This window comes from Parus major, chromosome 8, assembly GCF_001522545.3.
Source record: "Parus major isolate Abel chromosome 8, Parus_major1.1, whole genome shotgun sequence".
Taxonomy (NCBI): domain Eukaryota; kingdom Metazoa; phylum Chordata; class Aves; order Passeriformes; family Paridae; genus Parus; species Parus major.
The window spans coordinates 23,960,830-23,976,812 of record NC_031777.1 but is presented as its reverse complement, the minus strand read 5'-3'; the positions used below and the strand labels follow the sequence as shown (position 1 = coordinate 23,976,812).

The following is a 15,983-nucleotide window of genomic DNA, read 5'->3' as shown; positions in this document are numbered from 1 at the left end:
ATCTGTGTATTGTTATACTTGCCTTGCACTGTTTTGTCATTGAATCTTATATGGCTTATTTCAATTAGTTTCTCTCAAACTGGAGATTCTCACGTGGATTTAAACGTACTTCCTGAAATTCCCACCTAGGAAAGGGGCAAATAGCAAATTTGTTTTCTTCAGGAGGTAGAGAATAACTCTTCAAGACAGCAGGGTATCTGCTCTGCAAGCCTCCTCTAGGTGTGGGAGTTAATGTCAGCTTAGAGTTAGACCTTAGCTGTGTTTTATAAATGCACTCATTATGCTGCTCATCAGCCTCTATGTAAATGTGTCAGTCAATCACAGCTCCCTTAAACTACCCAGATCATCCATTAAAGTCACAGATTTCACTCTGTTATTGTACTGTAATAGATAGGGATACATGGAATGGAATAATCATTCCACCCTATGCTAATTTTGTTCCATTTTAGTGTTTGAATTACTACTTTACCACCTCCTCTGCTGAGATCGTATTCAGATAATCTTTTGTTTTCCCTAAAATTGTTTTCTCTTAATGCATTTATTTACAAAATAAATGTGCTGCTGGAGGTGATAATGAAAAGCAGTTGATTAGTTGATGATTTGTTTGTGGGGGCAATTACATATACCACACAGTTCTCTGGAGAAGCCCCTGAGAAATAAAATATACTGCATGTGGTTTTGCTTACAGTGCAACAGTAAATAACACAATTCACTTTGTAGCCAGGCTACCTCGAGCTTTGATCTAATTAGGTATTGCTAAGCAGAATAAGGCTGGGTTGTTGTATGGGTGAGGAGACCACTGAGGAAGAAGACAGAAGGTGCAGAAAATGGGGCTGCTGGCAGTTCTTTGTTGAGGAAACAGCCTCAAGTTGTGCCAGGAGGGTTTTAGATTAAGTATTAGCAAAAAAATCTTCACTGGAAGGGTGGTCAGGCATTGGAACTGGCTGCCCAAGGCAGTGGTGGAATCACTGTCCCTGGAAGTGATAAAAAACTTGTGTGGATGTGGTGCTTAGGGAGATGGTTTAGCAGAGCTGGGTTAATGGCTGGGCTCAGTGGTTTTAGAGGTCTTTTCCATCATTCATGATTCCGTGATCTGTGCTCCTTACCCCTCCTTTTCTTTGCTCATTGCTAAACTGAAGCAGCAGGGAGTTGTGGGGGTGATTTAAACCACAGTTCTGCGTGTTCTGAGTGAAACTTCTGAGAACAGGTGGTGTCCTTCCAGCTGCAGTGATCCTCGCTCAGCTGGTGGCAAATCCCAAACCAGACTGCAGTGGTGACATCTGACAGCACCAGGGATTTACCAGAATGTGCCACCACACAGGAATAAAGCCCCCAAATGGCTCTAGAATCTGCTACTACATCACTTTCCTTTCTTCCAGGTGCCTTGCACATAAGCAAACTCCAGTTGCAATTAAGCAGGTTTTGTTTTCCCCATAAGGTCACTTGCACTGTAGGGTTTTTTTCCCCTGTGCTGTTATTTATAGTTTTTGAGAGACATGCAGCTTTTTATAGGCATTTATATGGCTCAGAACTTGAAGAGCCTTTTGGGAACCCAAAGGTAGTGAGAAAGAGCATGCGAATTAATTTGGAATTGCTGAGCTTGATGGTGTACTCTTGGTTTAACTTTCCATGATATGCATGATTTTCAACCCTCCTGAACTAAAGAGAATTTAAATGAGCTAGTTGAAAAAACATTTGATTTTCTTGCAATTTTTCACTGTATTTACAAATGGCCTAATGTAACTAATAACTTAAAAATGAGGATAATAAGCAAAATGCTACCTATTATCTTGAGAAGAATATTAAAAAGCCTAGTAATGTGCCAGCATTGCAGTTAACTAGTGCTGAGTGAATAATTTACAGCAAACACCTTATTTCCTTCTCATTCAAAATCCACAAGCACATCACAATTTATTTACTTGAATTTACTGCATGCATTTCTAGAAAAATCTCTAAGGATCACTTGCTTGTATTTGAAAATTTAACTCTGAGGCTTCTCAGTGATTGGCTAGGTAAGTCTGCTTCATCTCTTATGGTCTTTGTTCAGACTAGCACATAAATAGGACTTTCAGAAGTCTTCCATGTAGTGGGGTCTAGCACAGATCTGTTGGCTGGGGATAACCCCCTGCTTTTGCAAACAGGGGTGCCACATGCAGCAAGAGCAGCTTTAGGCATCTGAACCTCTTCCTGTTATCTCCCTCTTTCTCAAAGCAGCAGCTGGTGACTATTTCTTTGGTTCATTGAAGGTTCACACTCAGAGCTATGCAAGCTAAGATAATGAAATGGGTAATTAAACCTCATGCTTGAGTTTGTAAATTGATCTCCTGCCAGTGTGAGGGAGGCTTTTCTTTTACCCCACCAGTGCACAGCCTTGTACAACTGGCAAAGCATTCTGCTGGATGCACTTGGCTGTCTCCTGGAATGCCAGGCACGGGGGGCACCACTGAGAGCCTGAGTGTGTCAGCAGCTCCTGGAGCAGGGATGGGATGGACTTGTTCTCCTGGCATCAGGACAGGAACCAGCCACTCACTAAGTCAGGGGGATACGGTCACAGCTGGCTGCTGAAATTTTCTTCATTGCCACTTTTGGGGATGCAGGACTGACTGAGGATGTGAGTCCTGTGCTCTCCTCCAAAATCCTCCCTCCTTTGTTGTTGGGAACTGAGGTTTGGGAGTTTAAGCCAAATCTGCAGTGATGCCACCAAGAATTGCCCGTTTTTCACGAGCTGCTGCTCATTCTCAAGAGAGCAGACAAAATGGGTTGTGACTCTTGACTTGGATGTGGGGAAATTTTCATCACCAGCAACAAGTGAGTTTAGTACTGCCACTGTAAAGCACAGATTCATCTGTGAGGAAAGATATTTTTATGTTGCATGTATATTCAGGTGGCTCTAAAAGAAATGGCCATAGAAAGGAATTTCAGAGCTCAGGATGCGTGGAAATGGGATGCAAAACTTTACTGATTTATTCAAGTTTATGCAAGAGTTTAAGAATTTGTAGACCTATACCATTAGAAAAAACAAAGGTGCCTTTTGGGATGTACAGGGGCAATTAAGTAGCTCCTTTAATTCAGAATGTTTGGAAAGTCTATATACAATTTGAACAAAAAAGTTTTTGTGGTTTTGATTTTGTTTTGGGGTTTTTTTAACTGTCTTTTTAGTGGAAATAAAACACCCTTTTCTTGCTGTATAATTATAAATAAAACATTCCTTTTCTTGCTGTATAATTATACCCAGCTCCTCCTGAAACACAGAATAATGATAGGACCTGCTGTTCACTATGGCCAAGGGTGTAGAATCCTTCTCAAAACAGGAAGACAGGCTTCTCCCTTTTCTTGAAGTCTTTAAAGCCTGGCATCACTGCACTTCTAAGTGTAACTGGCTTTGCAGTTACAGTGTTGTATAGATGATGTTGTGCTGCATGGGCTCGTTAATTAAACTGTCCAGAATTATGCCATTCATTGACCCAACTAAAACACAGAGAGCCTTCATCATAACTTTGCCTCATTTCTAGCTGGCAACTTGTCCTCAGCTCTCACCTGAATAGAAAGACCCCTTCTGCTGGTGGTAGTGCACTTGATCTTTAGCTTTAGTATAAAAGAACGTGGCACACAAATAAAAATATTTGTGAGTTTCTCTATAACACTAATCTCACCCTCTCTGATGGATTAAACTGTGAAACAGCTTTAGGAAATAAAGGAAAGCTAGTGCAGTGAAGAGAGGTTTCTCGACTTTTCTCCCTCTGTTTGCAGCACAGCATTATCATATTGCCATCCCCAGGGAGGAGGGGGTAGACTAAGGGGAGAAAAAAAAGTGTTCTTGATTTAAAAGTCGTGCATCCCCAGGCTTGGCCTGAACTTTCCTTTATCGAGAGCTTGTTCTTAAGCTGGCATTCTGCAGCTGAATGCTGAAATGTGTCCCTGCAGGCGAGATGACTGTACCACACTATCTTAGATTAGTTCCAATTTGTCAGCCTCACCTTTCAGAGGCTAAATCCTACCCTGGCACCTAAAGGGATGTGTTGCTTAGTCTGGGAAGCTCTGCACTGAGGTATCCCAGAAATGCCATGACAAGGCAGATGAAATATCCTGATTGTTCACCAAAGGCTCTGTGAGTGTCATGACCCAGTGAGTGTCCCCATGCCTTGGATTTTCTGTGTTCCTTCTCTGGGGGAGCTGTGACAGCACCAGCCTTCGGTAAATTAAAGCCATGAATTAGCTGAAAGGTTCTGAAGTTCCACCACTGCTGTGTCCTTCTAGCCCTGCTGTAGGGCTGCAAGAATCTGTGTGAATGGGGAGGAGAGGGAACACATTCCAGCCCTTTCTCATTTCACTGTCAGAGACAATATTTTTGAACTCAACATAGTCCTTACTTCTTGCTTGTGTAAAGGGTTAACAAATTCATTTGTTGGGCAGAAAGGAGGCCAGGCTGTAAAGCCAAATTCACCATAGACAGTGTCAGTGTCCATATGCAAGTTGTGTTGGGATTTCATGTTTTGAGAAAAGGGTACATTTTTGTCTCAGAAATCTAGTTTTGTAAAGACTTAAATACTTTGTAGAAGGGAGTAGAATTTAGCAAACTGTTTCATGTGGAAGAAAGGGAAGGCTTGAGAAACATTTTAAATTATTCATACTAGCATTTTATAAAGGACAATCTTCTTTCATTTTTGTTTGTTAATGGCACAATTTGTTTAAAAACTGACCTTTTCCAAACATTCATTTTGAAAGATTTGAAATACAATCAGAAAACTAGGTTTTGGATCAGGTTAACTATTTCAGATTTATCCCAAATATGTTTTTCTGGACTTTATTTCTATGATTCTAGAAATAGTAAAAAAATCATGTTCAAGTGTAATTCATAAGGGTTTTTTAACAGCAAAGGCACATATGGACTTCATCCAAGTTGTTTTATTATTTATGTCCCTTTTGGGGGGACTGGATATGTCAGGTGGTTCTTACTATCACTGGTTCAGTTGTAAGACAGTTCCACACGTTCAGACTATCATTTGTTTGTCTCTTCATTATTTTTCACCTATTTTTCTGTCAGAGGTTTCTTTTTTTTCCCCCTAACTTCATTTAATATATGTGAAATTCATGCACTCCCTTAAATTGAAAAACAGAGTATCCATCTCAGATGACAAGATGAAGCTCTCAATGGAGTTTATTTTTCCTAATTAGGTGTTTGTCATTGTGTATTCTATATAGCAATGTATAAGTAAACAATCGTGGACCTTTTGAATAAATTTATTGGTTTTATTTATGTTACTGGGCATAAAAAATCTATAATTACCAGGTACAGCAGCAATATAACTGGTATTTAATGACAATTACTTTTTGTTACCATAGAAATGAGTCCAAAGCAGTTACCTATAATTTCTCATTTCCAAACCTCACACATGTTGTATTGCAGTATTACCATAGTAATTGCCTATTAGTCATCATAAAATAAGCAGTTACCCAGAAGATATCAGGATAGTGTGAAATTTCTCATCTTACTCAAAACTTGCAGCACACACTGCTCCTTGTCTTCCTTTAGTGGGATTTTTGCCTGAATGACAAGAAATGTTCTTTGTGCTTTAACCCAAGGGATGGAGGGATTTGGCTGAGAGAGGATTGTACACTACAAACACACTGAATCAGGAAAAGTGTGCTCCCTCCTCTGAAAACATACAACTGTTCCTCATTTTTGAAAAATAGGGATTTCTCAAGCCCCTGAAATGGAGGTTTAGTCCTTGTGGTGCATTTCCTATTTATATTTTGTCCAACCCAGCTGTGACCAAAGCAGTGGCAGCACGCCTTGGGGAGGTCTGGGAGCCCATCCATGTGTGCCAGACCCCCCAGAACCAGGATCCACCAAAGCAGCCATGGGGCAGGACGCTTCCTGCACTTCTCTTCAGCAGCCCCTCTTAAACCTTCTTATTTTCAATTTAGATTGCATGTTATTGAGGCCAGTGAGTGTCTCTCTGAGCCAGCCTAGATCACATCTGGTATCAGCTGGGAATGGCCATTTCCATCTATGCCCTTCTCCCAGGAGGCTGCAGGAGAGCCATGGCAGAAGTTTTCTCCTCCCCCAGCTCTTGCTTGGCCTTGAGGATGGGTCAGGAATCTTTTCTTCTGTCCTCCTCTCACATCCATCGTGTCCCAGCTGATGCTTTGTGCCAGGTTGGGGTTCTGGGAAGCAAATTCAGGGCTGGATCCACGGCTGTGACCTGGGTGTGCTCTGGGCAGCAGCAGTGGAGAAGCCCAGGGAGCAGCAGAGTTCTCTCTGGCCCTTACCTCCACCTGGCTTGTAGCATTGCCATTCCTTTCCTAGCTGGAAATTTGCTGTCCACCGTGGCTTTTACTGCCCAGAGAGTGCTGTCACCACAAGACAGCTACAGGGCTTGCTGCTTTGCTCACCATTACTTAAAAAAATCTCCCTTGTTAAAAAAAAAAGCTGTCAGCCTTTATCTTAAAACAAATACTATGTTTGCAAAAGGGTTCCTATCTGCTGCCGTCGAAATGCTCTTTATATTGATGTGGTAACTGCTCATTTAAACCATATTAGAGCTCCTGAGTATTTTTCAGTTGCTATTGATGTGACAAATTCTCTCGCACAGAGGACTGCACCAATCAATAGAGCCAGTATATGTGCTTTAACAACAAAGCCACATGCCTTGGGGTTCCAGTTGAATCTGAACGTTTTAGTAGCATTAAATAAAACTATATTTATTTTGCTTTTGGTGCAAGGAAAAAAAAAAATCCCAACCTAATTTAATACAACTTGTTGGAAAGGTTTGAAGGCAGCATTATGGGCCATTTCCACATGTGATGAATACCTAACTAGTGTCAGAGCTGCTATTTTGTTTTTGTAAGCGAATTCTTCTCTTTTAGTTAGATTGATCTGGAACTACAGAGTAGCCTTTTATTTTTAGACGAGCGGGGAGAGAAGTCATAACAAGAAATACTGAAATCATAGCTTTTTTTATAGCTGCCACTATTCCACTGAGAATGAGACATGATGTCCTTAAAGAGACAGGGCTATTTATTTTCCATTTAAATAGCACCATTTGTGATTATTACCTTTGAGCCATTATGCAGAGAATAGGCACCCAGCTCATGAATCCCAGCCAAGTGAATCAAAGTTTTGTGCCTAAGTGCCATTTATGGCACATTTCTGTAAGCTGCTGTAGGAGCCTATTCTTGACCTTCACTGACTTTATTTCTTTTGTATATCTTTATCTTCCAGAATGTACTTGTAATTAACAGGGGTGTTAAAGTCAGCTTGACTGAAATATTTGTTTCCCTTTTCTCCTCTTCTGAATAGCTGATCCTAGGTCTGAATAATCCCATCTGGGTTTCTTAGATTTACTTTCAGTTAAGTAACTAAACATATTTGGCTTTCTTCTCTTTTTTAATTTCCTCTATAAATCTGGCTTGTATCTCTGGTGGTTGGAGCTCTTAGTTCTGTTCATAGCAGCAAACAAAGGACAAAATTCTCCAGTGATTTCTTCTCTGCTTTTGTGCTTTATTTGGGGTTTTATTATTATTTTTAAAATTTTGCTAATGATTTAGTAAACTCCTGCCAGCGTGCTGTGGATCTTTGTTTTGGTTTACCCTTGAAAGAGGGGAGTGTCAGTGCAGTGACAAAGGGCAGGAGAGATGTTCTTTGGGTCCTCCTCCCAAGAGGAGATGGTCTGTGATAAGGTGTAGGTGTCATCAGTGGGGACAGTCCCCATTCCAGTTCCTGTTTGTTTCCTTCCTTCCCCCAAACAAGATTTGTGGTGCTCCTGCTTTTTTTTTTTCTGAAAAAAACCCCAACAAACACATTTTTGCTTTTTTTTCCTGAAGGTCTGGTTCAGGGAGGTGCCCAGAAGTGGCACTTGCAATGAGCACTGTGACTCAGGAGCTTGTGTTGTTTCTCTCTGGGCTTTCCCTTCTTTCCCTTGCCCTTGTTTGGTTTTCCCTCTCTAACACAATTATTGACCCAAAACAAAGGTGTGGCTCCTTGCAGAAGGCAAGAGCAGCTGGGGAGCTCAGTGGGAGCTGTGATGACTTTTTTGCCAGCAGCATCATGGAGTTCTCAGCACACCTGGGAGCAAATCCCAGACCCTGAAACATTGGTGAGGTTGAGCTCCATTCCAGCCTTCCATTCTCCTCTCCTGGTAAAAAGGATCTGCATCCATCCCTGAGGATGCCCACACACCTGAGGCTATAAACAGGGATTCAAGCTGTGCTCTAGTTATTGAGCTGGTTGTTCCCTAAGCCGACTCCTGCATTCTACCCCATCTTCAGGAGTTACTTTGGAAGAGATTTCTCTGTCCTGACTCCTGGTGAGGAGCACAGAGTCACTGCAGTACTTGGCAGTACTTCCTGAATTCCTGGAGAAGGCTCCAGGGAGACATTATTGCTGCCTTTCAATACTTCAAGAGGGCTTATAAAAAGACAGGGACAGGCTTTTTAGCAGAGCCTGTAGCAACAAAACAAAACAACTGGTAATGGTTTTAAAATAAAGGAAAGTAGATTCAGATTAGATATAATGAAAAAAATTTTTAGGATGAGGGTGGTGAAACACAGGCATGGGTTGCTTGAAGGGGCAGTAAAAGCCTCATCTGTGAAAACCTTCAAGGCCAGGTTGGACAGGGCTCTGAGCAACCTGATCATGTTAAAGATCTCCCTGCTCCTTGAAGGGCAGCTGCACTGGGTGGCCTTTAAAGGTCCCTTCCAACCTGAACTATTCTGTGATTCTGTGACTTCAGCTGGTGCATGGAGCAGAACCAGGCTAATTCTGTGTTTTAGCTTTACAGCTTACACTCCAGTGCTTGTTTGTGCCAGCAGGGATTGTCTCTGCAACAATTAAGTGAAAAATGGAAACTGCGAGTCAAGAGCAGGAATTTTTTCGTTAACTCTAGAATTTACCAATTAGAGGTCAAATTCTTCCTTCATGAGAGCACCTACTGCTCCTTCTGGGTGAGCAGCCTAAAGAGAAACAGTGAGGAAGGTGTTTTGCCTCTTTTCTGTGAACATAAGGCCCAGCTTGTGATTAGTATCCCAGTTTCAGACTCTTCCATCCCAAGCAGCATCTCAGAATCTTTTTCAGTCTTTTCTCTCTTTGACTCTTCCATTTCAGCAACATCTGTTCACCTACACAGGGTACCAGGGCAGGCAGCAGAGGGATTAACTTTTCCTGCAGACTTTTCTGGACAGACATCCTGGAATTTTTTGAAGTTGTACCCATTTACACGAGATCACCCACAACTACTGATCACTCCCATCATCTCTGCAATAGACTCTTTTCTTGTCGTCATAATTATGTATAATATAATAATGCTATACAAGGGAGGGGTCCTAATACTCTAAATCTAAATTCAGAAAGAACTGATCAACTGGCAATAGAAAAGTCCAGTCTTCCTATTCCAGCTGCTGCTGTGTGGGTGGGGAGGGGAAAATACCATCCAAGTTATTAGGAAAACAATAGCAGCCTAAGGGAATGTTTGTTTAGGTTCCACTTTTATTGTTTTCTTTTCCTGGGTGACAGCTGTTCTTTTATTTTTTTTATTTTTAAAATTGCAGCACTTAAAATGATGGCAGCTTGCTGTTTAATTTATAATATTGGTCCTAAGGGCAGTGTCATGTAACGTCAAAACAATCCTGAGACAAAGCTAAGTAATAAGCATTCGTTATCTAAACCAATATTGTATTAATAAAACAAGATTAAAGAATTTGAGGGTGTGCATCACTTCTGAGGAGTGTAAAGGCAGACACCTGCCCAAAGCTCCCAGTCTCATGTCTTGGTCAGCACATTAACTCCCAGACACTGTAATCTCTTTGTGCCTTGTGAAGTGTCTCTAAGTGGTTCAGAGTTGTGATTTCTCGTTTTCTGTTTGCAGAAGAAACAATTTTTCTTGGCTTAATTCTGCTAGGGGAAGTGTCCCAAAAGAAGCATGTTTAAATATTCAGTTTAAGGAGCTTGCAAGGCAATGAGCTCTTGAAAACTAGTCCTGGTGCTCATTTGAAAATTTAGGTTGTGGTTGTAAAGGAAACTTCATTTAGCTACTGGTACACAACCCTTTTCTGCTGAAGCACAGAGAGATGGGAGACTGCTGTTCCACAGCTGCTTTAAGCTCAGGAAAATGTGGTCTGGATAAATGTGGTCTGCCCAGAGGGGCAGTTCATCTCTGTTTTCCCTCCTGGCTGTGCATCTCTGCCATCTCCTCTTTGCTAGGACTGATGCTTGTGTGGCAGTGCTGTGAGCTAGAAAAATACTGATCCCACAGAAAACCAACCTGACAAAACAGCTCTCACTTGTCTCCCAGTGCTGCCAGAAGAGTGGGACCCAGATAGAAGAGAGGAATTAGCAGAGAGGAATCCCTTTTTCATGGCAGCTTGGGTGGGATGGACACAAAGCAATTCTGAATCCAAAGCATAAATTGTAGGTGTCTGTTGTGCAGTGATTCTGGGGGTCTTGGAAATGAAAGACAGTGGCAGCCTGTGATTTCTTGGATGGATTTTGTTGTGTTCAAAAGCAACCATGCCTATATGATCTCTTTTTTAGGATTATTATTTCCTAAAAGCAGCAAACAATTATTTATACTATTTGGTAGTAAATTGGATGACTTGGTATGTCTATTTAAAAATAACAGGGTTTTTTTGGTGTCAGAAGCTGTAAAGGAGCTGTTTCCATGCAGCTGCTATACCCCACCATGTACCCATGATGAAAAACTGCCCACAAAACCCTTTTCTCAATGCTCCCTGTAAATACAGAAGCCATGATAGCGGTGCTGACACGGCAGAGGGAGCAATTAATCTCATAGCAGATTATTTCTCTGCTGCACTTTGCACCAGGCAGAGGGGGAATGTCAGGGCAGGCTGGGAGGAGGAAGATGGTCCAGCTGATGGCTTTGCCTGGTTGGTGCCCAGGAGCTGGAGGAGAGCTCTCTGCCAGCATGGAGGAGTTGGGATCAGAAAGGGGATGTGGGATTTCTGCACAGGCAGTCTGTGGCCACAAAAACATTGGTTGTCTCTGCCTGTGTGAGTGGGACAGGGATTGTGCCTCCTTGCCCCCTCCCAGGCTGGGAAGGTTGGGCATTACTGGAGGTGAGCTCCTCGGAGGAGAGCAGGGATGATCTAGGGATGCACACATCATAAACCTGCTGCCTCGTGTGCTGCCTGTGCCTGGAATGCTAATGCTGCCTCTGCCTCTCCTTCCTGCCACAGCCACAGAGCCCAAGTGCTGGAGAGATTAGGCAGTGATAATGGGTGGGGAAGGAGAGTTTTGTCTGTCTCTAACCAAAACAGGGAACAGCTGCATTTCTAACAACATTGGAATGCTACTGTGGAGGGTGGGGATGGGTTTAGCTGCCCCCTCCCTTTATCACTGCCATTCAGACATCCAAATGATGGCAAAAGGACTGGAGCTTCCCAACATCCAATTCAGCATTTATCCTGGGACTCTGCCAGCTCTGTTGGGAGCTTGGAAAAGCCTGACCTCTCTAAGGTGCGTCTACGTCATGGCCAGGGAAAGAAGAGGAGGCAGGGATCTTGCCTGGAGTTCTCCAAGCAACAGCTGAGTGAAAGAATGTGTTTTTCCTGTTTACAAGACCAATCTCTACTCATAGAGTAGGCTGAGCTGTGATTTGATTCTCTGCAAAGCAGTGAGTGAGGTGCACCTTGGAAGGGCTCAGAGTAAGGTTGTACCTTTGGGACTCCCAAGAACTGGGAGAAGGATGTCACAGGAGTGGCCAAAGCCTCTCAGACTGGTTGTATTTCATATCATTAATAACAAACATGGTACATTAGCGTGAATAGAAACAGGTCAGCAAGGCAGTCTGGATGTTGAGGTGGTCAATAAAGCACCGTGCTGACCAGAAACCACAATCCTGTCCTGCCAGGTGCTACATGAGTGTATCATAAATGACCCTCACTTTCCCAAAGTGCTTCCAGAGCTAAAAGAGTGTCACAGCAGGGGGATGAGGCAATCAAGCAAGCTGCTATGGCAGAGGAAGACAGAGCACTAAATATAATAGGGTGAATAGTGGTGGGTTTTTTCCTCTTTTAGGTTTTCTTTTCCCCCCTCTGGTTGCTGGAAGGGAACACAATAGCAAACTATACAATCAGGCTGAATTACCTTCATATATCAACTGAGAGCAGGACTACTCTAGATTTGGTGAACCCAGGGACAAAATACATTTGAAAAGAATGGCTGACCCAAAAGGCGTGATTCTTCAGAACAGATAACTTTTAGACATTCTCCTCCTCTTTACTTCTTGGGCAAATCTGTGAAGCTCTACTCAGCTCCCAGTTCAATCATCAAGCACATTCCAGCACCAGGATTGCTGTTATCCTGCTGCAGCTGAGCAGGATAATGGTTCTACCCATTGTTTTACATCTGGATTAAATTGTCGTTCTGTGCATCTGGAGGTAGGTTTGTTTGGGGGGTTTTGAAAATCCACAGATGTTCCAGGCCCAGCCAATCTTTTGGCAGTGTTTGCTAGTGAGGAAGCTGCACAGTGAGAATATATATCCCATGCAAGCACTCCCAGCAAGTTTTGTACCCCAGCAGTTGTCCTTGGATCTTCTGCCTGCTCTTCCAAGTCTGAAAAGAATCAATTAACAAAGTGCCTGTCAGCCTCTTTTCTGCTGTGCCTTTGCTAATCTTCTGCACATTTTCAGCTGGGAAAAATCTTTGTTTTTAATTCTTCCAGTAGGATTTACTTTTGCTCCCGCTCTTGATCTGCAGGGAGAGCTGATGCTAGCATGGATTTGTTCTTGACATCTCCATCTTGCTGATGCTGTGCTAACTTGTGTAGGAGAGCGGCAGGCCAGGAGCAGGAGGAGATAACGCTGTTATCAGTGTGGGTGTGAGGCTGGTGCAATCCTGGCAGACAGTTCTTTCTCCTTACATTGGTCACCTTTTCAATTTCAGATCTGATCTGCTAAAGTTTTGTCATTCTCATTCTAGTTTCTGTTAATGAAATGCATTTAACTGTCAGCTCTTGTTAACAGTAACAACACAGCTGAGGATTCATAAATTCCCACGGAAGTCAAATGACTGCTACCTTAGAAGAACTGAGTCTAGAAGTGAGGGGGTTTTGTTTGGGTTTTTTTTAAATCTTTAAGCTGGAGAAGGAGACAACCACAGCTTGCTTGGTCAGACAAGAAAAATATTTTGAACAACCAAGTCTACCTCAGACTTTTATTTCTTATTGATGCATGAAAAAATACTCTGTTTCTTAGAATCCTGGGGGGGTTAGTCCATTCCATCGTTCAGTTTTCCTCTGCATTTCCTGGATCTATCTCAAATAATTACTTATTACCCAAAATGTTCAGAAATTCAGCTTTCCAAGGGCCAGGTAGACAAGTGCATTGATGTGTAAACAGTTGTGCTTGGCATAGGTTTGACCTGTTCTAAAGATCATCAAGAAGAGTTTTGGAAAAACTGTTCTATGACAAGGCAGTCCTGGAGCTTAGCTTGCTACCTTCAGCAGAGAGCAGGCAAGGGAATGAATGATCTGGGGGACACACTGGTCTGTGATCTGAGTATATACATCAGGAACATAAGCATGGAGTAACAGGAAGGGAAATTTTCCCTATAACAGGGGAAGGCATGACTGAGCTGAATGTCGTGGCACAGCTTCTCAAGAAAGTAAGATTCAAGTCTTTAAGGGGACATGGTGTGATTTCCCTGATGGACTGTTTTTGTTTGAAATAAAAATATTTTCTTAAAATATCTGTTTGGGGTTTTGTTTGTTTTCTTGCTACTTTTTATTGGATTTGGGGTTTTTTTGGTGGGGTGGTTCATTTTTTTGTGAGTGAGAATAGCTTTAAAAAGAAGGTCTTTGTGTATGAATGGTAGAGCAGCAAAGATGATCACAGTAACATCTTTCTGGATTGAAAATATGAGTTTCAAACTATTGTGTAGTGCTCATAGTTTTCTTTCTGCAATAACCCCACACACCAAATTATTTCTTGGTCTATCTTGGAGTGAAAGGATTGTTTGACTGGAAAATTTGGACATAGTGCATATAAACTAAGTCATTCCATCTAATTGGAGTATTCTGTGAGTTCTGGAGAGAATATCTTCCTTTCAAATGACAAATTCCATTAGAATCAATGGAAGCTGGAGGCTTTTTCTTTCAACTGTGCAATGCAGAGGGGGTTTGTGGTTTGGTATCATGTAAGCTTAATAGGGTAAGGAAGAAACATCACAAAATAAAATGTTGTACTTACTCAGAAAATCCATTTTACTTTGCTGATGCCTCCCTGAACACTTGCCTTAAGCAGAAGCTGTTGGGCTGAAGCTGTGTAAGCCCTACAGTTGTTCAAGGTCTGCAGAAGCAGGAGAAAAGTCAGCTTTGAGCATTTGACCATTGCTGGCATGAGCAGAAATAATTTGTACCTGCCTGTTCCTTCAGGACAAGCTCATTATAAATATGGTGCTTTATTTAAGGTCAAACACAAAAATAAGATTTTTTAAAAAAAAAATATTATAAAGATATAATCTCTAGCCTGTAAAATAAAAGGCTGATACATGGAATTTGGAACAATTATTTAAGTTGGATAGAGGCCATGACTGAGTGCTGTTGTGAACAGAGAAAAGAATGTGGCTACATCCTTAATAATGGGTCTCTCAGATAGTCCACATCCTTTTTTTCTGGTCTTGGAAACAATAAAGTATTTTTCTATGTCTGAGGGCATAAATTGTATTAAACTCTCAGCTCTTAAATGTGACTTTGACCAGTGGTGAAGGTGAAAGTTAGTACTGAGTTCTGTCAAGAATAGAATATTTTGCTTTTGGTCATCTTAACTAGAGTGACCACCTAAATTTCTTTCTGTGAACGTGTTTGTCACACTGCATATCTGAAGAGGTTACCTTGCAAATTAGAATTACTGCCAATGACAAAATACAGTAAAAGTGCCAAGTGATCACTGACTTGGATGGAATCATTTTAATGTAACTGGTTGGTAATAAGAGCCTTGTTTTACACCAGTCCATGTCTCTTAAATCTGTAATTTCGGAACACCTGAGGGAAGGTGGAATCTGGAAATCAGTTCTGTGCTCTTCCCAAGCTCCTGTGCCTTTCCCACTCCATCCTGCTGGAGCTGGGTGGGGCTCAGGCACCTGGCTGTACCTCCTGTTCTACTCTTGAGGAAGGCCTCAGGTCTGCCCTGGATTCAGGGGATTTTGGTTTTCATTAGCACTTTGTGCTCCTCAGGTACTGAACTGTAGGCTGCTGAGCCTGAGACACGTCAAAGGCTTCTGGAGTCCAGATGAAGAGTGTTTATTCAATTTTAATATTACAGGTCCTTTGTAGCACCTCCCAAATCAGAGAGTGAAATAGTCTTGAAATGTTTGGCTTTGGAATTTAGAGTGTGGCACCTCACTGGTGCCATGGAAAGGCTCTACAGGTGTTTGTGCTGTAAATTAAACAGAGGGGCAAGTGGATTTTTAGATGGATGACGTTTCCTCTCCTGACTGCAGCCTTACAGCTTGTTTCCATACAGGTGCCCTTGTATTGATGGCTTGTTTGGCATTTCTCCTCTCCCACTGCCCCCGTCACTGGATTTTGTTCCTTTGCATGAGTGAGCCCAAGAGGATGAGTGGGTGTAATCCAGCTGCACATGAAATTTCCCAAGGGCTTGCCTGCAGGAATAAATGCACCAGTGCTGGGACCAGAGCAGCTGCCTCTGTCCTGTTAGCTGAGCATCTGGTTTGGGGCAGGATGGGGCATCTCAGGACACTCAGAATATAAGGAATGGGATTTTGAGAAGTGTGTTCAGCTGCAGGATACATTTATGCCTCGCTGTACTCTCTTTGTTTTTGTTTTTTTTTTGTTTCTCTTGAGACTGTTACAGTTCTCCCAATAACATCACAGAATCCTGTGTTTCTAGAGCTGTTTGTTAAAAAAAAAGAAGGCAGAAATATTTGGTTTATATAGTTTAAGATGGTTCCCTTTGTTTAAAATATTGTTTGGTAGATAGGACTTTTCTGTAGGTTATCAATTAAA

General features: G+C 42.1%; 1 protein-coding gene across 1 annotated transcript in view; it reads left to right on the top strand.

The window, feature by feature from the left end:
- The window catches only part of LOC107208051 (BEN domain-containing protein 5), an 880,445-nt gene that overhangs the window by 698,950 nt on the left and 165,512 nt on the right, over positions 1 to 15,983 (top strand). The window lies entirely within an intron of this gene.